At 39.4% G+C, this 26,232-nt stretch overlaps 1 protein-coding gene across 2 annotated transcripts in view; it reads left to right on the forward strand.

Annotated features, from left to right (window-relative positions):
• shroom1 (shroom family member 1) overlaps nt 1–26,232 on the forward strand; it is an 83,582-nt gene that overhangs the window by 19,582 nt on the left and 37,768 nt on the right. The window contains exon 1 of one of the 2 annotated variants that reach the window (XM_039775241.1): nt 5,549–5,576. The exons of the other annotated variant lie outside the window; for it this stretch is intronic. The gene's annotated coding sequence lies outside the window, so the exon portion shown is untranslated. Of the gene's footprint in view, nt 1–5,548; nt 5,577–26,232 lie in introns of those variants that run through there. 2 annotated transcript variants of the gene reach the window in all.

Consider the following 26,232-nt stretch of genomic DNA (forward strand, 5'->3'; position numbering starts at 1 on the left):
TCTCTGATTTACACATATACAAGTTTCACGGGACATGCGTTTAACTGAGACACTGTGAAAGTAAAATTTAGGGCCAATACTAACAGTGCCAGAGAGCTGGCTGAATCATGGCATATGCAGGCTTAAAAATCTAGATAATAAAAAAGACTTGTATGACCGACACCTTCCGAACCCCACCTTACTAATCCACAAACCACTACCTACTACTAAAATATATATAAACTGACTTTCTATAACTTACGGTGGGGGGCTTATACATATTATGTCCTCACAGGTGGCACCGTGGTAGTGCTTCTGCTTTGCAGTAAGGAGACTGTGGAAGATTGTGGGTTCGCTTCCTGGTTCCTCCCTGTGTGGATAGCGCTTTGAGTATTGAGAAAAGCGCTATATAAATGTAATGAATTATTTTTAATTACTTTTCTTTTCTCTTATTTTTCCAGCACACTTTTGTCTTTTTAACTTTTTGTTTTACCACACAGTTGAAACAGTTTTGGGAGACAAGTTAGGGAAGATGTGATTACTAAAATATGACTGACTATTACAATAAATGTAGTATATGATGAGGTATAGCCATAAATGTAAATATTCCTATCTTTCACAAAATCAACCTACATCTTACTCTTACTGGAAAAATTATAGGCATGAATTAATAACATACTGTATTGACTTAGTCTGACTTGGCGCAAGGTGTTCTCCAGGTGACAGTCCTGCTAGCTGTACTTGCAATACTTGTTGCACAGAGGTACACAATCCATAGATTCCTGCATGTACTGTCAATGTCGGCTGTCACTGTTTTGGTTTTTTTTTTTTTTTTATTCTGTAACAGACAACTGTTGACCATTAGGTACATGAACTTGTCTCTGAAATCAACTTTGTAAGCAGTCATGCCAGTCTAGTTAGCGTGGTGTAAATGTAAAGGCAGCAGACATTAAAGCCCAAGGTTTCTGGTTCAGTTTTTGCCTTTGCCTTACTTTGCGACCCTGAGCATGTCACACTTCCTGCTGTTGTGCCCCTGCTATTAAAAACAAAGAATATGAAAACAGTTATAAAATATCCTGTAAAGTGTCACTTAAAATAAATGTGTCAGCCAAATGTACAATATTATTAAATCAAATTAGTTAAATGTCATTTTATTAGCAAAGATTTCTGCATGTGTGCAGATTGTGTAAAATGCAGACACTAAAACACAACCTTTCAAACATAAGCATCACATCAAAAGGTCTGCTTCTTCTTCATGTAGAATTAAACCTGCTGCCAATGTAACAGGCTGCACATTCTTATAGTCAATTGTTTGCTTTATAACCTCTCTGGAATTAAATCATTATTGATTAAAAGCAAAAAAAAGGGTAATGCATACTGATCAGTTTAACATGCAATTACTCTACAGCACAATCTTCACGATAGATAGATAGATAGATAGATAGATAGATAGATAGATAGATAGATAGATAGATAGATAGATAGATAGGGGGGAAATTCACAGAGCTCTGCACCTTGCCACTTTCACACCATTCAAATTTCTGTTCTATCTAGTATTTACATGCCTGGCTGACCTGACTGACCTGGTCTGATTGGACGGGAGACCATTGTCCTATTAGTTCTTCTCCATCCCCCAAATGTTGGTTCAGTCTTCTGATAAATACAACTTTCCAAATACCAGCCATTGTGTCTAGCATTGATTTTGTTTCCCCTTCAATCAGTCTGAACTTTCTTGTCAGTTTCTAATCCAGTGTTATGTATGAGTCCTATTTTGAAGTCATCATGAGGCCTTTCCTGGTTAGTGTTTTTGGGATAAGCTATAACTTACAATTGATTATTTACAATCATATCACCAACATAAAGTAAAAATAATCAACATTTTTCCTGTTCCTTTATCATTAAAGTATGACTTGTGCAGGAGTCTATTCCACCTCAATATATTAGTTATAGAAATTACTCTTCTATATATTATTGAATTATAAGCATCTGCTCAAGACAATCTGAAGTCGTCAGTGCTCCAGCTTTCTGGAGAATGTGGGAGGAGAAAAAATAACCAACAAAAGTCAATTCTTTAGCTCGTGCTTGGTGACAACTTGGATGTGGCTCTTTTGCTTAGAATGTCTTTTTATGCACGTTCCTTTCTTTTTCCTACTCTTCTCTGAGTGTGTTATTTTTGCCTTTCAAGTCATTAGATTGAAGTGTGGTGGAGGGACATTTTTTCTACCAATGAACAGGTGGGTGTAGCAAAGTCACCTTTGTGTGAAGTTAACACACTGTCCTATTCACTGGGAGAAAATGAATAGGTATATTAACTCGGATCAGAATCTCCATGCATCCCAGGAAGGGCTGATATATCATTTTTAAAGCCTTGTTTTATCTAGAATAACTAGAAGAAGGCCAAAATATAGCAAAAATCCCGATAGTTGATTAAATGAAACAAAAAGAGCACATAGTGCATAAGTGTGATTCAACATAACCTACACCCTCTATGGACAGAGCTATGTAGGTTTACCTCCTGTACTGCAGTGTGGAATTACATGCTTGTCTAATTCCAAGTTTTTTGCATCTCTGATCTAGCTTGACTCTTTCTCATTCCAGTTAAGCACTTGGACCAACTAACCTCCTAACGCTAGACATGGTAATCATTTGTGCTCAAGGCAGTTTTAAATCTTGTCCAGGGGCCTCATTTATAAAGCTGGCATACAAACAAAGAGAGGCTTGAAATGTGCATGTGCACCTTCTCATGCAAACGTCAGGATTTATGAAAGAAAAGCTGACAGGAGAATGTGCGTATATTTATGCCTGTTCTGACCAATGCATACACAACATTTCAAAGAACCCGGTAAATGATGACGTCCTTCATCAAGCAGGGATATGCAGTCAAACCAGCTACATGATGACTCACATGTATAATAATTTATGTCACCAAGCCGATATTAGAATGTGCATTAACGTGAAAAGTATACTCCTCAAAAACAATTAATATGATATACAGATTACATTTTAGTTCCATTTTAAGAGGGCCAGTGTTCTGTATTTACACTGAAGAACTTTTTTTTGTTTTTTGTCAGTTTATATCAGTTACCTATTGTAAGTTCTCAGGGAATTGGTATACAGTTTTCATATGGTGTGGTGCAGATAGAAAAAAAAACAATGTTGCCAACATAAAAAGGCAATTTGCAGCAATTTTTCATATTGCAATAAGGGCACCTAGTGAGGACGAAGCTGCTTTTGTTAACTGTAAGTAGTTACATCCCGTTAATGCACAAGTCGTCCAAGATGTGACTGGCAAACACTGCGTCACAATATGATGTGCTGTTGATGTATGTGGTGGCTGGCTTGTTGGTAAGGTAACTAACTGGCTGAACCCTCTGTGTTTTATATGGCCTGTACTTTTCATTTTAACAGCAACCATGCCATTACATGTGCCAGGTGATAGTGTCTACCCACTCAGATGCTGGTGCCTTACACCTTTCCCCCAGAAGCGGAGGAAAGGCTCTATAATGCCGTGCATGATTTTGCACTCTCATTTGCGGAGAACATCTAGGTACACTTGATTGTAGGTTGCAGGGTCTCAGTATGTCAGGAGCGAGCTGCTCTAGCAGCAGTGAAGTTTTGCAGCATCATGATTGCATATGTATGAGGTTGATTAGCATGTTCCATATATGGATGTTTCAGGGCAGCGTTCAAGGTACGTTCATGTAAACATATTTACAAGGTGATTGTGATTTATAAACTGTAAATTGCATAGAAATATGTGTTCACCAGGTTTTATAGATTTTTTTTTGGCGTATGATTATTTTTACCCTTTAATCCATGCAAATGTTTATAAATGAGGCCCTAGGTGTTACTTCCAGCTAAGCTTTGAAATTGCTCCCAAGGCAGTCTGTAGAAGCCTCTGTTGTCTCTGCATCCATGATGGTTTTAGCATATCTACTGTATTTAAGATTGCCCCTTAACTTTGTGACATATTACGATGCAACATGGTCTACGCTGACCCCACCTTGGAACATTTACTGCCTCCAATTGCCAATCTTTGCCAGTGCTTGGTTGCTTGCCCTTTATTTATTTTTCTTTATATGGCCTGTGGTAGGCCTTCTTGTCTATTGCTGTCTTTTATGTCTGTCCCTAACAGCCCCTTGTAAAGTATAATTAAAATACAAAGAGTAAGAGTGGGTCATTACATAGTAGAACCTCATCCCTCCAAATACTTTTGTGCAGGTATGTTAAATATGTTAACCATCTGCTACCCCCATATATCTTCAGCCATGGCACAGTACATACAAGTAATTATTTCACTGTACTCTGTACATGTGACAATAATGACCCTATACACCAATGAACAAGGATATTATCAGTTCTGTATGACTATAGCAGTTCACCTTAACTGAGACTAGTTTCTTTATGTTTAATCAGTTTCTTAATGATGCTGTGAAATGTGTATTCTGAGCAGGAAAAAAAGGCCTAGTTCATGTATTATCCAATCTGTTCTTTATTACTTACAATATTCCTACACCATAATTGCAATGTATACATTACCTGTCTGTCCTTATAAATGTTCATCTAACCATCACTTGCCTCAAGTTTTGATTGGGATGCCCACACCATATAAAGATTTACAGTCAGTATGCGTTTGAAAAGTGAAAGGGCAGACACTTTCATAGAAGTGCACTGTGGTGCAAGACACAGAAACATCCGCAGCTGCGTTTTAAGTTTCTCTGACGACCAAATTGTTTTCAACCGCACAATGCAACAGGGAATGTTCTCAGTTTGTTGAACTGGCAGGAGGATGGGGGGGGGGTTTGAATGGAAGACAATTTGACCTTCTCTTTTAGCAAACTCTCACTGAAACCAGATTGGAATGTTGAGAATTTGGACAAATATTAGCTTTCATTGAGCAGGCTTTGATAAGCAGCTCACTGCTCTAGCATGACATAACTCTCTGTGTACAGACAGTATTTGCCTTAGTTTTATAAAGCTTATCTTTTACATTCCTTTAAAAATAATTGCAGACAATCTGACTTTAGAACATGATTTTAGAAAAAAAAAAAGTTATAATGCAGTCAGCGTGGCTTTAGAACGCTCTTGATCTGATGAGAGACTCTGCTGGTCAAACGGTTCAGCTTGTGTGCAGCATGTTCTGTAGCCCTCTGCCTGCAGACATGGTAGATTTGGACTACAGAGAGATGGGTGGTCTAGAGCTAGTATGTCCTACAAACTCTCAGTTCTCTCTGTTACAAAGCATAGTCACTGTTTTTTGTTTATGTACAAGCACAAAACCTCTGGAGGACACATAAATGACGTGAATTCCAAGAATAACCCTCATCATGCAAAGCCTTACAAGAAGTCACCCGTATTACTTTAACATGGCCTTTTTATAACTTCACTTTAACATAATCCTGATACTCTGTATGTTCAATTATTCATAATAACTATTCATGGTGGCTCTAAAATCCGTACTGACCCCTACTCTCTTCTGTTTCTTTTTCCGGTTTCTTTGTGGTGGAGGCCTGCGCCACCACCACCTACTCAAAGCATCATGATACACCAACATTGATGGACTGAAAGCCAGAAGTCTACGTGACCATCATCATCAGGTCCTTCCATGAAAATATGATGATTTATGTTAGGTAGAATGCCCAGAGGGGACTGGGCGGTCTCTTGGTCTGGAACCCCTACAGATTTTATTTTTTTCTCCAGCCTTTGGAGTTTTTTGTTTTTCTGTCCACCCTGGCCATCGGACCTTACTCTTATTCTATGTTAATTAATGTTGACTTATGTTTATCTTTTATTGTGTCTTCTATTTCTCTATTCATTTTGTAAAGCACTTTGAGCTACATTTTTTTTGTATGAATATGTGCTATATAAATAAATGTTGATTGATTGATTGATTGATAAGCATGTAAACAAGACATTAAGGGTGCTCCAGCACATACTGGTACTGCAGACATAGGAAAGTGGACAACCATACCACTGTGTGCTTTAATCTGTATTGGCATTTCTGCTGAGCTGGGCAGTGAGGCAGCCATTCTTGCAGTGTAAGCTCATAAAAGGGCTCATACAGGTCAACAGATTGCAGCTCTGCTACCAGCCCCTATATGTTTACTGAAAAAAAAAAATAATATATGATACTTGCAAAGATGTGACAACATGTCAGCTTGGACCCAATTCCAATGTATTGTGTAATTTAACAAATTCACATTTGCCAGAAAGTGGCACAGTGGTCAGTGCTGCCTTCTAATTGTTCCGCTATCCTTGGTTCGATTTGTGTTCCATCAATATTGTGGAGTTAGAATGCTCTCTCCATGCCTGTTTCTCTCTAGTTAGTCTGGATTTCTTCCACCATCCCTAAAGATGTGCAAGTTCGGTTATTTGGCAGTTACTAGTAGAGCCTAGTGAGAGAGTGTGGGTGTGCATGTGGGCCTTGTAGTGGACTGGTGTCCTGTGCAGGGCTGCTTCTTGTCTTTTGTCCAGCATTTCCAACTTGGCCATCCACAATCCTGAATCGTTTTAAGTGGACTTTAGAATATAAGACTATGTTAAATTTGACTTAATTTGTTGCAAAATTAAAATTGGATGAAATGGTTTTGAAAAATGTTTGCATAGTGAATGCTCCTGGATACTGTTGTAGACTACTTGGTTTTATATAGGGGATATTGAAATGAAAGATATGATTTTGAGTCCTAGGAGATTTATAATCTTTAAATGTAAAAACTCATGATTCACTGCCGCTGTGACATAACTACATAACTCTACTAAAAACATACAATGGTTTCAGAAATTATTGAGACTCCTTCACTTTCTTCACACTTTATTGTGTTGTCGATTTAATTTTACATCAATACATTTACCACTTTGCCAATCAATCTACTCTCAATAGCCCATGATGACAAATTGAAAACATATTTAGAAAGGTTGGCAAATTTAATGAAAATCAAAAACGGAAATCATTCATTAATACAAGTATTCAGACCCTTTGCTATAACTTTCCAAACTGTGGTCATCTGCATACTGTTTGATTTAATTGTCATTGAGATGTGTATAGAACTTGATTGAAACTGTGGCAAATTGAATTGATTGGACATCATATGGAAAGTCACACACCTGTCTATTTAAGGTCCCATAATTCAAACTGCAAGTCAGGGCAAAACCAAAGCTGTGAAGTCCAAGGAACTCTCTGCAGATATCAGTGATCAAACTGCGGTGAGTCACAAAGTAAAGGGTCTTGTATACCACATCTCCTCTAGGATGTGTACACAGGCAATATTTCTGATTTTGCACATGGCAAGTGAGAATGCTAGTGCGATCAGTTTTGGTGTAGAAGGCTTAATGCTATGCAAAGGGTTGTGAGAGCAGTGGGTGGGGCGTTTGGGGGGGATTGGTGGAATAGTGAAGGAGGTGGAACCAGTGAGCATTGTGAAGGATGCAAGTTAGAGATTACAGACTGGGTCCATAAAAGATTGAACAATGGTGTTTTGTTCCAATATTGCAAGCAGGTGGAGGTATTTGTTTGTGGTTATGTAAATGTATTGCTCATGCATTCTCCATGGAGATTTGTGGAACAGGGCTAATAATAAGTTATCCTTCACTGTTTATCTTGCAAGTGACAGATCTTTGTTTGGAGACCACCAGGAGATGATAGCATAATGATACAAGTTGTCCAAACAGTGAGATCCTGGTTTTACGTATGAAGTATTTCTCCAGATTTCACTTCATTTGCAGAATGGCTGTGGTTTGTGCTGCTTCTATTTCAAGCTCCAAAGTGTTTAAACCCTGGCCTAGTCACTTAGTGTGCGAAGTTTGCATGTTCACGCTGCTAATTTAAATAATGTTGGAGTATGTCTGCTTAAACTTGAACTTTATTGCCAAACAACATAGTTACTACTATGGTTTGTCTCAGTGCCACAGCCACAGATGCAGAAAACAACAGAACAAGGCTGACCATACAATATATAATATGGTAGAGTCAGAAAGTATTCAGACCCTTGCACTTTATGCATGCTTTATTATGTTGTAGATTTAATTATACATGGATAAAATAGTCATTTTAGCCCATCAATCTACACTCAATCATCCATAATGACAAAATGAAAACATGTTTTCAAAAAGATTTACAAATTTGTTAAAAATCAAAAACTGAAATCTCTCATTCATATAAGTACTCAGACCCTTTGTTGTGGCAGTCCATATTGTAGTCAGGTGTATTCTTTCTTTTTTTTCCTAGAGATGTGTCTAGAACTTAATTGGGGTCTTCCTAGACTCTAGTGTTGCCCATCCAGCCAAACTGAGTAACCAGGGATGAAGGGCTTTGGTCAGGGCAGTGACTAAGACTCCAGTGGTCACTCTCCTAGAGTCCTCTGCTGAAATGGGAGAACCTGTTTAAAGGATACCCATTTCAGCAACACTATAAGCTACTCTTGAGTGAAAGGCATGTGACAGCCCACTTGGAGTTTTCCAAACGGTATTTAAAGGACTATTGAGATCATGAAGAAAAAGATTCTCTGTGAAGTTAAATGTTTAAAGGTTTGCTTGTGCTCTAAATATCTCCAAATTTGCAATGATCTTATGTCAGCTGCTCAATATAGGGAGTGTCTGTATTGCCTGGGGATTTAAGCAGGTCTCAGTCAAGGTATACCAACGAGAGAGACCTTGTCCTGAAGTAGAGTTCATGTCCAGTCTTATCTGTAAGTCTAAGCCATCCACATGTCAACTGGACCTCCTCCCTACAGTTCTAGTCAAAGCCTTCCTCCCCTCTCTGGTCCCCCTTATCGCTGCTATAATCCACTCTTCTCTCACTACTGGTACTGTTCCTTCATCTTTTAAAACTGTTGCAATAACCCCAATACTGAAAAAAATAGGTGCAGATCCGACTAATTTCAGTAATTTTCGTCCTATTTCTAATCTACCCTTCACTTCAAAAATTCTTGAAAAAATAGCAGCTATTCAACTTCCTTCTCATTTATCTCAAAATAATCTGTATGAACAGTTCCAGTCTGGTTTTCGTCCCCTCTACAGTACAGAAACGGCACTTCTAAAAATTACTAATGACCTCCTTATGGTAGCTGATTCTGGTTTAATTACTATTCTCATCCTTCTTGATCTGAGTGCAGCCTTTGACACTATTTGTCACACTACTCTTCTCAACAGATTATCTTTGATTGGCATTACCCACACTCCACTAGTTTGGTTCAGATCCTACCTCTCAGGGCACACTCAGTTTGTTCAGCTTAAAACTTTCACATCCCAACCCACCGCTGTTACTTCAGGTGTGCCCCAGGGCTCTGTCATGGGGCCCCTCCTTTTCATTATTTACCTCCTTCCCCTTGGTAATATCTTTCATAAATATAACATTAGCTTCCACTGTTATACTGGATGACACCCAGCTCTATCTCACTAGCAAACCTACTGCTTCCTTTCTACCCTCCTCACTTACTGATTGCAGAGCAGAAATCAAATCCTGGTTTTCTTCATATTTTCTTAAATATTGACAAAACAGAGGTTCTCCTCATTGGTACAAAATCAACATTATCCAAAACTGATCATTTTTCATTTGTTATTGATAATTCCTCTGTCTCCCCTTCCCCACAGGTTCAGTCTGGGTGTCATCCTTGACAGTACTTTATCCTTTCAGTCCCACATCAATAACATCTCCCAGTCTGCATATTTCCACCTGTGTAACATTAATCGTATTTGTCCCTCCCTCACTCCCCACATCACTGCTATCCTTGTTCATAGCCTTTTCACTTCTCGTCTGGATTATTGCAGTTCCCTTTTCTTTGGTCTTTCTCTCACATCTCTTTACAAGCTTCAACTGGTCCAGAATTCAGCTGCCCACATCATTACTAGAACCCCCTCTATTCACCATATCACTCCCGTTTTGCAGCAGCTTCACTGGCTTACAGTTAAGTTCTGCATACAATTCAAAATTTTCCTACTAACTTTTAAGGCTGTCCACAACCTTGCCCCTCCATATCTGTCTGACCTCCTCCATGTTGCCATTCTCTCCTGCACCCTTAGATCCTCTTCCTCCATCCACTTGACTGTCCCCTTCATCCATCTTACCACAGCTCTGGAACTCACGACCATCTGAGCTTAGAAATATTAAATCATTTTCACTTTTCATATCTAAACTTAAAACTCATTAGTTTAAGACTGCTTTTTCTCTTTGATTACAATTGCTCTGTCTGATTTTAACTTTTGTATTTTACTTTTGTTTATAATCTGTGTTTTGTCTATTGTTCGGTGTCCTTGAGTGTTTAGAAAGGCGCCTACAAATACATAAAATGTATTATTATTATTATTTATACAACTTCATTATCATTTTGATATTTTAATCCATCCATTATCCAACCCGCTATAACCTAACTACAGGGTCACGGGGGTTCTACTGGACCCAATCCCAGCCAACACAGGGCACAAGGCAGGAAACAAACCCTGGGCAGGATGCCAGCCCGCTGCAGGGCGCACACACACACACCCACACCCACACACCAAGCACACACTAGGGATAATTTAGAAACACCAATGCATGATATTTTAATATGTTCCTTAAAGCCATTTTATGTACATGTTCCTTGTCCCCAGGACATTCTAATAATTGTATGTTCCTGAAATATACATGAAGCATTAAAAAACAAGTTTAAAATTTCCCTGTATTGTTAAATGTGCATGTGTGTAAACATGTCCTGCAATGGCCTGGCATCTCATTCAGCATTCCTGCCTTTTGCCAGATGTTGCTTGAATAAGTTCCAGTTCTTAATTAATGGGTGGTGTTGTGGCTCTGAGGCTAGGAATCTGCGCCTGTAAACACCAGAAGTGACATTACTCCATTGGGCCCTTGAGAAAGGCCCTTTGCCTGCCATTGCTTCTTCCTGGGTATGATGTTAACCTACATCCAGCCCTGCAAGCAGGTTCTCCAACTTGCAAGGGAAAATTTGGGGGTTCATGGCAGGACTAGCACTCCAGCCAATATAAAAAACCTCATACTGTTCCAGTGTGGTGCTAATGTGTCACCCATTGCACGGCTGCACTCAGATCCCAACCCGAATGGTTTGTCATGTGGTGGGTATGGCAACACGCTGTAATCAGGGCGTGCTTCCAGCCTCTCTCTCTCTCTTAAGTATTGAATAAAAATACTATAGAAAACTGATAATAATATTTAATTTGTAAGGTGCTATATGCTTAATATAAGTGTTGACATATTGTAATATGTAGTGGCATTGCTGGGAGACTGAATTCAAATCCTGGTCTGGTCACCTCAGTGTGAAGTTCACATATTCTGTTTGTGTCGTTGAGAGTGTACTCTGGTTTTCATGTCACATCACATAAATGTGAAGATAACGTTACATTAGTGTCTCTAATCTGGCCCCATGTCAATAAGCGTGGATATGTCAGTGTATGTGCAGAACCTTGCAATTGATCTTTTCTAATCAACATACAGTATATCTTGTTCCTTTCCTGTATCCAGTGTTGCCAAGACCCTGAATTGGATTAGATTTAAAAATAGGGGGTTGGACATAAGCATCCCCACTGAATTTTGAGAGCTGTAATTTTGTTGTATCATTCATTTGATATTTATGCAAACTACAGTAAGTATTATGTCATATGGCAAAGTGACACAAAGGTTAGCACTGCTGTCTCACAGTTCCAGGAGACTGGGTTCAGTTCCTGATTATTTAACAGCTGGCTGGTGTCCTATCTGTGATTGAAAGACTACCATTATAAAGTGTAAAAGTACAAAATGCCAGTTATGGTAAAATTTATATTTATATAAAAAGTCACAATTTTTTGCAGGATCTGGGGCCTCATGTATAAACGGTGCGTACGCACAAAAATGTTGCGTAAGCCTGTTTCCACGTTCAAACCGCAATGTATTAAACCTAAACTTGGCGTAAAGCCACTCACATTTCCACGGTAGCTCATACCCTGGCTTATGCAAGTTCTGTGCTCGGTTTTGCAGACTGGCGGCACCCAGCATCAAAGCAGTGCTACTGTTCCAGTGTGGTTTCCCTTTCTTTCTTTTTTAGATTCACATCCCTGACGCGGCTTTATAAATACACTGAAATTAACCGCATATTGTTTATTAGTGTAATGCATCTGATTGTAATTAACCTGTAACAATATAATGGTCCACAGAATGGTCAAACTATTCTAAATACAATAGCTGCTTTAGCGTTGTTACTCTCACTGCGCCTACTTTTTCGTCTTTCCTGGGGGTTGCCACAGTGGATCATTTTTTTCCATATTACTTTCACTGCACCACTCAGAGCAACTGATCGGGAAAAGAATTATCGGTATACAGCACTGAACACAGACTGCCTCAGCCATGCTGTCTATTGAATGACTCTCACACGGCAAATGCTTCAAAACCTTTCCTGTAAGGACCTTGCGGTTCAGAAACAGTTACATCCCAAGAACTATAAATGCACTCAATCAGTCCATCAAGTGCTCCTTGTAGAACACTTTGTACTTATTAGTACAGTCACCTCACTGTAAACTTGCGATACAGTTATAATATTGCACAACCTGAGCCACTTTATAAAGCGCATATTTACATATGATGACGATATCATTTTTAAGATGAAATGCAGCAAAATATGTTTATTATATTATACAGATAAAACTTTAACTTAATTTAAATTATCTATATTGTTAATAAATAAACATGTGAGGACACAGTGTCGCTGCGCTAGCGAGGAGCTGGCGCTCCGTTCCGGATTGTTCCTGCCTCGCGCTGTATTCTTGCTGGTGCTGATGCGACACTGGAAGGATAGCTGGATAGAATATTTAAACACGTATTCCGAAGATATTTCAATGTTTCTTAAAAATTTTGAAGAATTGGCTTTCTAAGCTTACAGATGGCTTAACGTCTATTACAGAGCTGATTGTGTGGTGATTGGGTATTTGGAGAAAGAAAAGCAAGTACAGGAATTGGAGGTTAGTATGTTTGAAAGAGACAGTACTGCTGCAATAAATTATTTCATTGAAGGTTGCGCATGGCGCAGCAAGCATCTTGCGTGAGGCAGGAACAATCACTGCGCCACCGTGTTCCCATGTTTAATAACATGCTTTAACTCCTATCAACATGAAAATTATATCAAGTATACATCTCAGTATTTTAATTATTCAGAGAGCTGTAATATCACAAATGTAATGGATTCTGTGTCCTGTCGGAGAAAGAGAAAGCCCGGAAGCATGTAGTGATTCACACACATAGAGCACATAGAAGATCAAATACAAAACAAAGCATTTAACGTGGTACTTTAATCACGATGGAATTTGAGAAACTAGTAAATTAAATGATTTTAGGATGAAGTTTATGATGTTCTACTTTAATGACAAAATAAACTACGTGATTAAAGTGAAAATTTTGTGATTAAAGTTGACATTTCGTGCTTTTTTCCCACAGTGTGCCTGTTTTTTTTAAGCTTTCATATGACACTCAGACGGTGGGCTACGATTCACCTTTTCACGGCGACTATGATATGTGACAACTTCTTTTTTATTTCGGGCACTGTGCGACTTTGTGAACTTGAGCTTTTTCGAATTTCTCCGACACGCTATGTCACTTGATCAACTTCCTTTTGTTGTTTATACCACTGTTTAAACCAACAAATAGTACATTTTTTTCTTGCCTCCACTTGGTATCTTCTAAACTTCTATTTCCCCCCGTGCTTTTGCCATTGCCTTTTCACAGAACACTGCGCTTAAGGGCTATTTATATTGATTTGCATATTCAAAGAGGCGCAATTCTGGGAGGAGTTGGGGCAGGACAGCAGGCGCGTGCACATGCATTACTTTTCACGCTGACCGGGATTTATGTAGCAGAAGAATGTGGAAGTTGGCATTTATGCATCTGTTTTTTTTTTGTGCGTAAGCACATTTCCGCTTTTGTGCTTACGCCATGTTATAGTGTGAATTCTGTACAGCATTATGCATGTAGCCCCTGGAGAGTAGAATTTCTATAGCAGTATCCATTTTCTGCTCTAATTCATATTTTCTATGGACTTGTTGTCTTCTATAATTCTGTGTTATTGGTTCAAATAGAATTTTTTTTAAATTTCGTTTGTACTCCTCTATGAAAGATTACACAGTTATTTATTGTAAAGCCAGAATCCATGACCTTATTGTTGGCAGATTTTGGTCACTTTCCTAAGGCTTCAAGAATTCCTTTTAAAACCTGTATAGTGGGTACTGCAGCCAGGTACTTACACCCTGGGTTCAATGTCACTTCTGTGTGGAGTCTGTGTGTTTTCTCAGTGTCCTAATGTGTTTCCTTTCAGTCTTCTAATGCTATAATTAATCACATTTGTATAGCACTTTTCTAACCTGCTGAAAGCGCTTTACATAGACAGCGTTGAACCACTTCAACCACCACAGCCAATGTGTAGCATCCACCTGGATGAAAAGATGGCACCCGTTCTTGTGCCAGTACACTCACCACACATTAGCAATTAAATGGTGAAGCGGTGACAGAGAGTTAGCCAATAAGGAACAGAAGTGATTAGGGGTCAAGAATGACCAGGCCATGGTAGTAAATTCAGCCAGAACATTGGAAACCACACTACTTTTTATATTTTTTGAAAGATCCTCACGAATCGTTTATGATCTGGCGGAGTCAATACCTCTGTATTAAGTCTGCTCCAAATGACAGGGGCAGTTTCTACACCCCCTGCACTGGGGAATTGGGATAGACACACAGACCCAGGTAAGTGCCTCCTACTGGCCTCACCAATATCTCTTCTAACAGAAGCCCAGTCTTTTGCAGGATGTTCTCCCAGACATGCTGTAGTACAGGAGGTATGGCTGCAAATATCAGTTGTTTGTACCACACCTCCAAAACAAGCAAGTTATTTGTGGATTGGCTCTACAACCCTCATGACCTGAAATTATAATGTTAGTTAAAAGTAAATGATGATTAAAGTTATAATAATGTTTAATTGTAGCTTGGTGGGCTTCTAGAGTCCAACACACAATCCACACTGGATTTGCCATTGTGGATATCATCGCATCATAAAGTGTACAGGTACATAAAGTAGCAATACTAAAGCACTGAGAATGTGTGACTCACTCAGCATGCACACCCTCAAATGCTTTGCCGATCCCTGCTATTTAGGCTTTAATTTTTGGCTTCAATTCTAGCATGTAGACGTGAAATCTGCCACTAGAGGGCAGAACTGAGCCCACAACGCACAAGACTCGTGTATGTGGTACGCTACAAAGTTTGCACGCATAGGAATCTTGTACTCGTATTAGGTTTATAATCTTCTTCTACTAATATGCTTCATTTTTGAAATGCTTTAGCTGGCAAATGAGATTTTGTGAAGTTATTTGCCTCTGGTTCTCTTTACCGTGAGCTCACTGCAATCCTCAAGGCATTTGGGGAATTTCCATTGCTTTCTTGTTGATCAGCTCACAGGTACAGCTCTGTATCATGTGTGTGTGGTCATGCTAGCATGAGGAATTCCTTTGCTAAAGCTCACTCTACTGGTTTTAAATTGTTTTTAAGATACAAACAAACACTTGCAGTGACACCACTGTATGACATTGTAGAAAAGACATGCAACAAAAGAACAAGATGGTTCTCTTCCATAGATACCAACTGTTTCTTAGCCCTTTTCATAGAGGGTTAAATTAATTCTGGTTTTCATTCCAACTGAGCCTTCAGGTGTAAGTAAGCTCCCTCCTGAAATTCTCCTCAAGTGCAGTGTTACAGGCCAAGTAAAGGGATACAGATCAGCACAACAAATCAGTAAGGAAACATTTTTTAATAGCAAATGATCAAAGCATCTTTCAAATTAATGTCTACGACTGCAGAAGTTCCAGACATTCATTGCAAATGAATTTAATTTGAATTTTTCATTACTGGTCATGTTAAAGGGATTCTGCAGCTTTTTCCATACCCTGAGCCCTATTCACTTTGACTTATACCCCTTCCCATACTGCCAGTACATTTTGTTATGAAGTGAAATTTGTTCCCTTGCTAATCTGAGCCCAATCTCTTACTAATCTGCACTGTAGACACCCTATCCTTTGCTGCCTGTGTGCTATTCTTCACATTTCTTTACATGGCAAATGCATTTATTTACAATATTTTAAAAATCAAAAATTCATGAAGACAAATCTAAAAGTGGTGGGGTACAGCATCACTTAACTAAATCAATTAAATTCAAGTATATATTTATATATATTTTGTGGCCACCAATGGGTGCTCCAGCTGTTCAAACACCCGACACAGAGGTTCAGACACGCATGTAAAAGCACAAAGAGAAGTTTATTCTTGGGAAACTCTTCCAATACGTGTTTCCCATAGCACCAAGCACAATACAACCAGAAAATAGCAACCGCACTGCAATACTTTGTCTTCACTCTTTCTGTCTCACTCTTGGTCACAGCCTCCTTCACACAAGCTTCACCCTCCTTCCTCATGACTCTGGCTTCGTGAGCTATGGCAATCAGTTCCTTTTATATTATCCCCGGAAGTACTTCCAGTGTCCCCAAGGTTTTGGCTGGGAGCACTTCCAGGTGAGGCTGAAGTTCCACAAAGCAGGGCGCCTGAATACCCGCAGCACCCCCTAGTGGCACCTATGGAACCCAACAGAGCTGTCTCATGATGCCCTGTGGAAATCTGTGGGGGGTTGCCCTCTGTTGTCATGGGGGAGACACCACCCTGTGCATGCTGTCTCCCCCTGTTCTTCCCAAATGAGGGTGTCCCAGCTGGACTGGGCTCCCAGCCGTCCCTCACTATATACATATATATATATATATTATTTATACAGTATATATATTGTGACAGATAGGGGGCGATGTCGTCCCCTTGAACCCCTCAGACCAAACATCAGACACCAGGTAAAAGTCCAATTATTATTTATTTTATAATAATAATGTGCACCAAGCACCCTCCACTCCACATTACTCATATAACAATACAATAATAAATCAATAATCAATCCTCCTCTCCCAGACGTGTTGCCACCCTTTCTCCCGACTCAGCTCGTCCGTCTGGGATTTCCCAGAGTCCTTTATAGTCCTTGACCCGGAAGTGCTTTTGACCCCTTAGTCCATGTGACTATCTAGCACTTCCGGGTCAGGTGAAAACTCCTTTTTTTTGTCAGCCCAGAAGCACTTTATTTCTTCCAACCATGTGACTGGGATGTACTTCCGGGCTGTGTGGAAAATAAACGTCTGTGTGCCTCCCTGCAGCGTCCCCTGGCGGCCCCGACGTTATCCACGTTATTGTATTAAAACTCCAAAGTCCATGATGCCCTGCTGGAATTTGGGGTATCTCGACGTTGCAGGGAGGGCTCCATCTGGCGGCTTGGGGGTCTTAGCTGGGATAAACTGCCGGCCATAGTCCACTATATATATATATATATAAAATTGTCACTCTACTTATTTTATATTTCCTTTACCTAGGTATAATTAGGGCACATGAATTATTGTTGGCCTTTGTTCTGGCAATAAGGATTGAAAGAAAAGGTAATGAAGAAAAAAGAAAATAAGTAGGATGGTGTTAACGACTAACACATCATTGATTAATTTGTGTAAGTGTGTATTGTATAGTAAAAACAATATTTGTCTCTCTCAGTCTTAACACTAGTCGGACGATAAGAGTGCCACAGCTACTCATGGCACATAATGCTTGGAGTTAAAATAATTTTTTAATGTTACTTGGCTGACACTTTTATCCAAATGACATACAAACTTTGAGATACAACTGAAATTACATTTCTTTTAGTTTTTCCCAATTGGAGCACAGGCACATGAATTGACATTCCCATATTCACATAGTTTCAGTGGTGAAACTTGAACCCGCAATCTCAAGGTCCAAAGCCTTGACCACTATGCCACACAGCTAGCTACCTGTTGGTCTATGTTTTGATCCTGTGGTACTATCTGTCAGTCCATAGTATGACACTAGCTTTATTTGGGAGCATTTGGCATAGATCTGTACAAGTGGTTGCCTTCACATATATCCCCCTAGGTAGCCGTACTGGTTAATGTCAGCGATCAGAATACTTTCAGTGGTACAGTGATAGTTCTAGAGCAGTTGCAGCAGTAGTAGTAGTAGTATTGCCATGTACACAAAGTACAGTGAATTTCTTACTTGTAAGCATCCTGTTGGATATTTTTGTCAGAGGTGTCACAAAGAATAATCACTCTTGTCACTTTTTAAAAATTACCTAGATAGTGGTTGTGAGTCCAACTCTTTTTTTGTAGGTACCTGTAATCTGAAAAATGTAAAGTCTCTGAAAGATGACTGTTGCTCCATTGATGCTCATCAAAATGCATATCTGTGTAACTCCTTCACTTTATTTTCTTTAAGGAGTAACAATTATGGGCTTTACATATAAAGTTGAGTATGAGAAAAGGAGAAACAATTATAAAAACTACTTCAATTTTAATTGGTAAAGCATGGTAAGAGGACAAACAGCCTATAGGAGACTAGATCTTTGCATGTCATCTGTCCACAACCTGCCTTCTTCTGATCAACCCTTTGTTGTTTATCTGTGACTTGTTCCTCTGACTCCAGGAGACCTCTGTTTAGTAGATGGGGCTGTCCCTAGGACTCCATTCTCTGTAATTTGTGACTCTTCCTGAAGCCTTAACCCAGCTGGTGGATGTCATGTCCTCCCATTAATCTTTTTCTTGTGCTTTTCATGTTCTCCTGACCCCTTGTTCCCTAGGGACAAACAGGACCTCTTTTGTTGTGGTGTTTGCTACTACTTATACACATTGTCTTTCTTCCTTTGAGATATTCTTGTGTCTGATTTTATTGTTAATTGAGTTTCAGTGTTCCATGTTTTTTGGTAAAGATGTTGTGTTACTTAGTTAACAATTCTATGTTCACAACAATGTGGTTTATTTTCACTGTGGCTTGTAGCTGTACCATCAGACCTTTCCCAACTCCTTTATTGGCTAGGGTACTATCTCTAATGACTAATTACCTCTTTATCTTCTGTTTAGCTTCTTGCAGCATGTTCTTTGTACATTTTGTAACAATCTGAGGTCCTTCCTCTGTTGTAGATTCTGTCCATTTACACCAGTGTCCCTTTCTTCCCCACTTTGACCTAAGCCTTATTTTTCCCTTAAGGCTCAAGGCTTGTTCTGTTGTTGCTTTCAAAATCATGAACTTCTGTGGTTTAATCATTTACCAGGTTTTCTATTTGCTGGAACAATTGTGTGACTTATTACAGTTTGGAATTTGATAACGACAGAAGGAGCCATTTTTGGTCTCCTATGCTGAACATGGATTTACCAGAGTGAAACATTTTTATGGCTTGCCTGCTGCACTTTAATGACATCCCTTATTTATTCAGCTCTGTTGAACACATCAACAAACATAAAAAGAGTTTGCTTTTCATTTTGGTATGTAGACCGTGACTATTTGGATATTTAAAGAAGATTTGTCACTTGGGTTTCTTGAGCTGTTTTACATTCTTTTTTCGCCACTTGATTCAATCACTAATTTATTTTCATAGCTAAAAGTAACTTTTCAAATTATCATTCTAAAATAATTTTACATAAGAAAAAAATAATCAGCATTAGAAAAACACCATTCTGGTCCTCTGCAGTACTACTAATACTTCTGAAGTGCAAGTCCATGCTATGAAAATCTCTTTAGGTGGTTTCATATCTCAAAGCATGTCATCCACATTACCTTCAGTGAATACTAAGTGACACCTAAACAGGGGTGCAAAAAAGCTGTCTGCCATAATGGACCCAACTAAAAAGTGATAGACCTTATTCTAGAAAACAGCACACTTCCTGAATTCCATGATGCCTCCAAATATTCAGGTTAAGTGGCAGCTTCTGTTTTGTATTTTTTAATACTTCTTAAACACTGTCATTTCTGTGCTGTTCCTTTTATTTTGCTTTTGTAAGTCATAAGGAAATCATGTAGCAGAGGTTGCTGCCTTAGGCATATGTACTGTACTGGCCACTTTATTAGTTGCATCTATCTAGTACCAGGTTCATCCATCGATCCATTATCCAACTATATCCTAACTACAGGGTCATGGGGGTCTGCTGGAGCCAATCCCAGCCAACACTGGGCGCAAGGTAGGAAACAAACCCTGAGCAGGGCAGGGCGCCAGCCCACTGCAGGGTGTGCACACACACACACACACACCCACACACCAAGCACACACTAGGGACAATTTAGAATCGCCAATACACCTAACCTGCATGTCTTTGGACTGTGGGAGGAAACCGGAGCACCCAGCAGAAACCCACGCAGACACGGGGAGAACATGCAAACTCCACACTGAGAGGTCCCGGGGAGCGAACCCGGGTCTACCCACTGCACCACTGTGCTTCCCAGTACCAGGTTTAACTCATTTTTATTTTTGAAGTCTCTAAGGCATGGAATCAACAAGGTACGTTGAAAATTCCTTAGATATTTTGGTTCATCTTGTCTCAAGAGCATCATGTTGTTCCTGTGGAGTTTTTGGACATTCATTCTGCAATTGCTTCATCCTGGATATGACGTTAATCTGCATCGAACCCTGCAAGCAGGTCCTCCAATTTACAGTGTAAACTTGGGGGTTGGTAGGAGGATTGGCACTCCAGCTGTCATAAAATACCTCACACTGTTCCAGTGTGGTGCTGAGGTGTCACCCGCTGCACTTGGGTCAGCACATCCTCCCAACCATTCGTTCATTCGTTCTGCTAATCTACTGTTCCATCTCATTCCAAAGATGCTTTTTTGGATTGAGATCTTGGGACTTAACAATTCAGACAGTGGCCTCAGCCAGATGCATATGGTTAGAGACATTCCTTTTGTATGCTTTGGTACTAAAATGAAATGTATTTGCATCAAGAAGCTTAATATGTACCAAGAAAACATTCCCCACACCATTGTACTATCACTTCCAATCAGTGCCATTGATGCAAGGCTGATGGATTCATACTGTTTATGTCATACTAGCTGTGTAAGTCCGTACTGTAAAAAGCATGGGGTCCTAGAAGCTATTGAAATCGTCAGAAAAAAATTGAAATATAGAGATGTCAGGTAATTGAAAGGAACTACTCTGGGCATCTCTCTTCTAGGAGGTTTCGTTTTGCTGACGTGCTCGCCTCGCTTGTGTATTATTGGCGGGAAGAAAAGTAAAAGAGATACTGTTTTGCCGATGTGCTCGCCTCGCTTCTCTGTTGGTGGCTAAGCTGGTGACTCTTCCTTCGGAGGTTTTGTTTTACTGACGTGCTGGCCTCACTTGTGTATCCTCGGAGGTTGAGCCTTTACACACACACACACACTTCCACGCGTAGACGTTTATATATAAGATTCTCATCCTACCATCTTTATATTGCAGCAGAAATCAAGAATGTGAGTATTCTTCTAATCTCCAGTTACTGTATATGTCTTGAACATTACATTCTTATCTTCCTATTATTAGCTGACAGGAGTGACACTAGCAGTGGTGTTTTGCAACCCGTAGAACAGCCTAGGCTTTCCGTTAAAATCTAGTTTTCATCCAATTGGTGCTGTTATGTTTTAGCCATTGTTTTTTCCCTGGTTTATATGTATTTTCTGTTTTATTGTTATTTTTGTCAGTTTTAAATTCTTATGTTACTGTTATTTCATTTAATTTTGTTTATTAAATGTTAATTATGTGATCTGTCTTTAAATGTACAGCCTTTCCTTGGATTTTGTGAGTGGAACCCCAAAAGCTGGATTTCCCATGACGTCAGTGCTGCTCAGTCATCCTTCTGGCTTTATAAGTTGGCTAGAAGGACAACCCAACAGTAGAACGTTGAGTTAGGATAGGACTGTAGTTTAAGCATTGATATTTAATTTGGATTATCTTGGTTATTGAATATATTTGCTTTACTCTTTGGATTCTGTTTGTTGGAGTATGTTTTTGGACTGGTTGCTCCAGATTGCCTTTTTAGGCATATCCTTTTTGCTCTTTTAGAGCATTTTTTGCTTTTGTGCTATATTTGTGTTAATAAACTCTCTTTTTATAAAGATTCCACATTGCCTTTCATTTACAAGCCAGAGGTTTTATGGTCTCTCTCTCCTTTGTAAGGCATTCTTTGTTATTTCTGGGACTTGATTGCATATTCGAACTTTGAAAGCAAGCTGCCTATCTTTAGCAGTTGGGGCTTACTTTTTTGGGTTGAGCCTCTACTGGCAGAGCAGAGAAGGTTCTGGCCTGCATTTGTGGCCTTTATTAGTGCCACACATCTTTTCAATACTTTTGGAACTCCTAATCGTGATAGGCGACATTCATTGGTTCTCCAGTGTTTCATTTCTATGGACCGTTGCAATTGTACCCTTAAAGTTTTTTGCTGTTACAAGGAAGCGATTTCTTGTGCAATTTCTGTGTAATTTCTTGTGACTAGTTGTGCAATGCTTTTCTGCTCAACTTGTTTGGCTTGAGCTGTTCTGCTCAAGTTGTGTCAACATTTGTGAGCCATTTTCATCTGCATTTTTTTCACCTTCTGTCCACAGAACAGCCATTGGCAGAACATTTTTCCTTTGAAACAAAATAGTTGTTGATAGAACCAAGGCAGTACATACTCTACAGGAGGATTGCTGTACCTGATACTCTCATACCATACTGCCTGACACCTTCTACCACCTTCTACCACTTCACGCTCAAAGTCATCTGAATCTTTCATCTTGTCCGTTCTCCTCTGAATTGTATACACACATTTGCCTACATGCTTAATCACCTTGTAATAGCTGTCCCTGATTGACATAAATCTGACAAAGTGGCCACTATAAGCATATTTTAAAAATAAGTTCCGTTATGAGCATTCAGAACATATAATATTTTATAAATGCTAATACTGCTTTTACTAATGTGTAACACAGCATATCTCAGAAAGCACTCAGGATTGCGTCTTGTATTCTTCACAGCACCACACAAGGTAATCTCCGTTCAGCCAAGCGAACTGGCAGCCTATTTAAAAGCACATCCGTCTTTCAAAACAAACCCTTACAATCCAGTGACAATGGTTGCTCTCATTACAGGAATGCACGGCTAACCTCTGGTCAGCATGCCAGGTTTTGGTCAAGGCATTTCTCCTGTGCAGCAACAGCATTCCTGATGGCTGCTTACACCCAAGACGGCTTAGAAAGCACAAAGGCGTCATTTTAAACGGATTGGCTCCCTGATGAACTTGACATGTATCCTCAGCTGTTTTTTGGCACAAATATTGCTGAAATCTCTGAGAGTACCTTGAAAAGAATTGAAATTCCAGGCAAGGCATTTAATGGCATTTGAATTGATTTACAGCAGATGTTTGCTCTTTAATTAATTGGAAGATAGAATTTGGACAAATGTGTGTGGGCCTCTATTGCTGTCATTATTGGAGACAAGTTTTACGGAAAAAAAATAATTTAAGATTAAAATGGTTTAAAAATAATAGTAATGAAGATGTTGAATTTGTAAATAAATTGGTCTGGCAGATACATGCTAGATTTATTTTTTTAATCTTTTAAAAGTTTTTCTACTGGATGGCATAGTGGTGCAGTGGTACAGCCACGTCACTTATTCTACATACTAGTTTTGCTCTTACTTTTTGTCTTTTTGGAGTCTATGGGTTTTTCTTTGGCTATTCAGTTTTTCGCCCACATTCCAGAGGTGACGATTATGTTTATTGGGTATTTCAGATTGGCCCTCCATGTGAGTGAATGTTTGGGCGTGCGCATGAGGGTGACCTGTGATAGATCAGCATGCCATCCAAGATTGGTTGCTTCCATATGCCATAATGCCACCTGCAACCTTGAGTTGGGAGTAAGCAGGTTTGAGAATGTTTGTTATTGACCCAATTGCTTGTCCTCTGGTTTCATGTGTAGCAAAGTATTTTTTTCGAATCTGAAATAAAATTTTTGAATAAGAGTTGATAGGAGAGAAGACATCAGGAATATAACTATCCATCCATCCATTATCCAACCCGCTATATCCTAACTACAGGGTCACAGGGGTCTGCTGGAGCCAATCCCAGCCAACACAGGGTGCATGGCAGGAAACAAACCCTGGGCAGGGGAATATAACTATGCAGTTGTATATAATTATTAATGTTGAAGTCATTTGGAGAACATTTTCACTACAAATATACTATCTGTCCGTTCATTTTAAATCAGTTAATTTAGTTCACGGTCACAGACACCAGAGCCTATCCGAGGGGAACAAGGTGTGACTCCAGACAGGGTGCCAGTCCATCATAGAGTGCTAACAAATATAAAATAACACTGTGGCTTTACCTCTCTTTGTAAAATGCTTTATATTTCAATTATGACTCTTTGACTAAGCCTACCATCCCATTCTGTATTAGATTATGCCTTGTGTTCATTGATATTGGGGTAGGCTGCAATTTCCTGCAACCCTGCAACGAATAAAACAAGTTCAGCAATGAATGGATGTTTTTTAATTGTAGTGAAGTTGGCAGTCCTGGTTAAAGCTAAAGTGTAATCCTCACATGCACATCAATGCAAACAAGCTTTACTTATGCATGAAGAAACAGGCTGAATGTATTATCTCCTTTTTTAAATTGTGTTATAGATATGTTACATTCCCTCTTTTACTTCACCTATTTAGCAAATCTTGAAGTTTTTTCAGGTTTTACAGTAATCCATCTCCACATCATAGGAAGACTGGAAATAGTTGCACCGGTGGCAAGGGCCTGTCTGCACTGGGATGGTAGTTATTATGCAAGAGTATTGTTTGTAGGTATGCAGGAGTCTGACCAGTTACATGACTAAATAGGCCTATTGTATCTGAAAGGGCCCCAGTGGAGATGCAGGAGATTTAGTTGTGTTGCCATTGTGCATTTTCACAGTTTTCCTTTTCCTTTGTGGGCAGTGACGCACAACTGAAGTGGCAATATTGCTCTAGATATATACTGTATAAGATTTTACTTATAATCTTCTCTTCTCAGCTGTGGTGTTGCCGTTTATCTAAGTGTGTTCAACACACAGTATGGTCATGTGGCATTGGATAGTGGTGTAGGTGTTAGTGCTTCTGTCTCACAGTTCCTGAGTTTGAATCTTAGCCCTGTTACTCCCTGTGGCAGGTTGCATGTTAGTTTGGTACTCAGGCTGTATCATATACCAGTGATGCGCAGGCTACGGAAGACTCTAAATTGAGCTGTATTAATCCATTTATTTTTTAAAGCCCACTTTTTTCCTGCATATGGTGAAAGTGGGCTGGAGCTTATCATAGCGGACGTGGGTGCAAGATAAAGGCAACACAAACACAGTTGCACTCCTCTAATTTGCAGTTGTTAATAACTAAAACTACATATCTATGGGATGCAGAAAAAAAACTGGAGTACCTAGAGAAGACCCACTATGACATGAGGATGACGTGCAGGTGGTGCATAGTGAATGGGTCAGAATTTAAACAAACCACTCGAGGAATATGCAGAATTTACCATCCAAATCTGTTTTTTGAATACGTTTTCCATGTAAATTTCAGTATAAATAAGGTTTAGAAATATTTTTTTAAATGTTTGTTTATACACTGGCCCTGCCCGGGCTTTGTTTCCTGCCTTGTGCCCTGTGTTGGCTGGGATTGGCTCCAGCAGACCACTGTGACCCTGTGTGAGGATATAGCTGTGTTGGTTAATGGATGGATGGTTTGTTTATACAGTATATTCTATTATTACTTCATATGAAATGTTTTTACATCTCACTTTCAAATTCTACATTTAAAATTCATTACACTTTACACTACAGTGGCACACCTGCTTGCCTAATACTTAAGTACTACATCTTGGAACTTTGCCTTCTTTTCTTGCATCATTTTTCATGATCCTGGCCTGTTCTTCCAAACAGTGGGCCTTAGTCCCAGTCCTTCTCCTGACTAGTTTAGTTTAGGCCAGAGATGGCTTTAACTGCTCCTGCAGTTCACTTCCAGCCCAAGTCATAGAATCACTTCTGATGTCAGTAACCCTAAATTTGGTTGCAGTTGCATCAGGCTAGAAGTCTGGTAACCTCTAGTGTCTGTGTATGTTTGAGCCTTGCGCAGTGCTCAAAGGGCCATATCTGCTTTCCTGAGCGAAAGATTTCAACCTTTTTGCCATGTAAAATGTCTTCTGCCACCTGCAGGTTTGGAGGAATTGTTCTGGAATTGTTGTCAGTATTCCATGGCTTCATTCTCTTAATGATGATGATATACTTAAATTGAATCTCCATCATCTGTCTCCTAGTGCCCTTAGAAATATGTTGCCCCCCACCATGGAGCTGCAGTCTTTTTTTAATCTAGTTCACCTGGAGGTTTCCCTTCTGTGGCACCATGT

This window comes from Polypterus senegalus, chromosome 13 (genome assembly GCF_016835505.1).
Source record: "Polypterus senegalus isolate Bchr_013 chromosome 13, ASM1683550v1, whole genome shotgun sequence".
NCBI lineage: Eukaryota > Metazoa > Chordata > Cladistia > Polypteriformes > Polypteridae > Polypterus > Polypterus senegalus.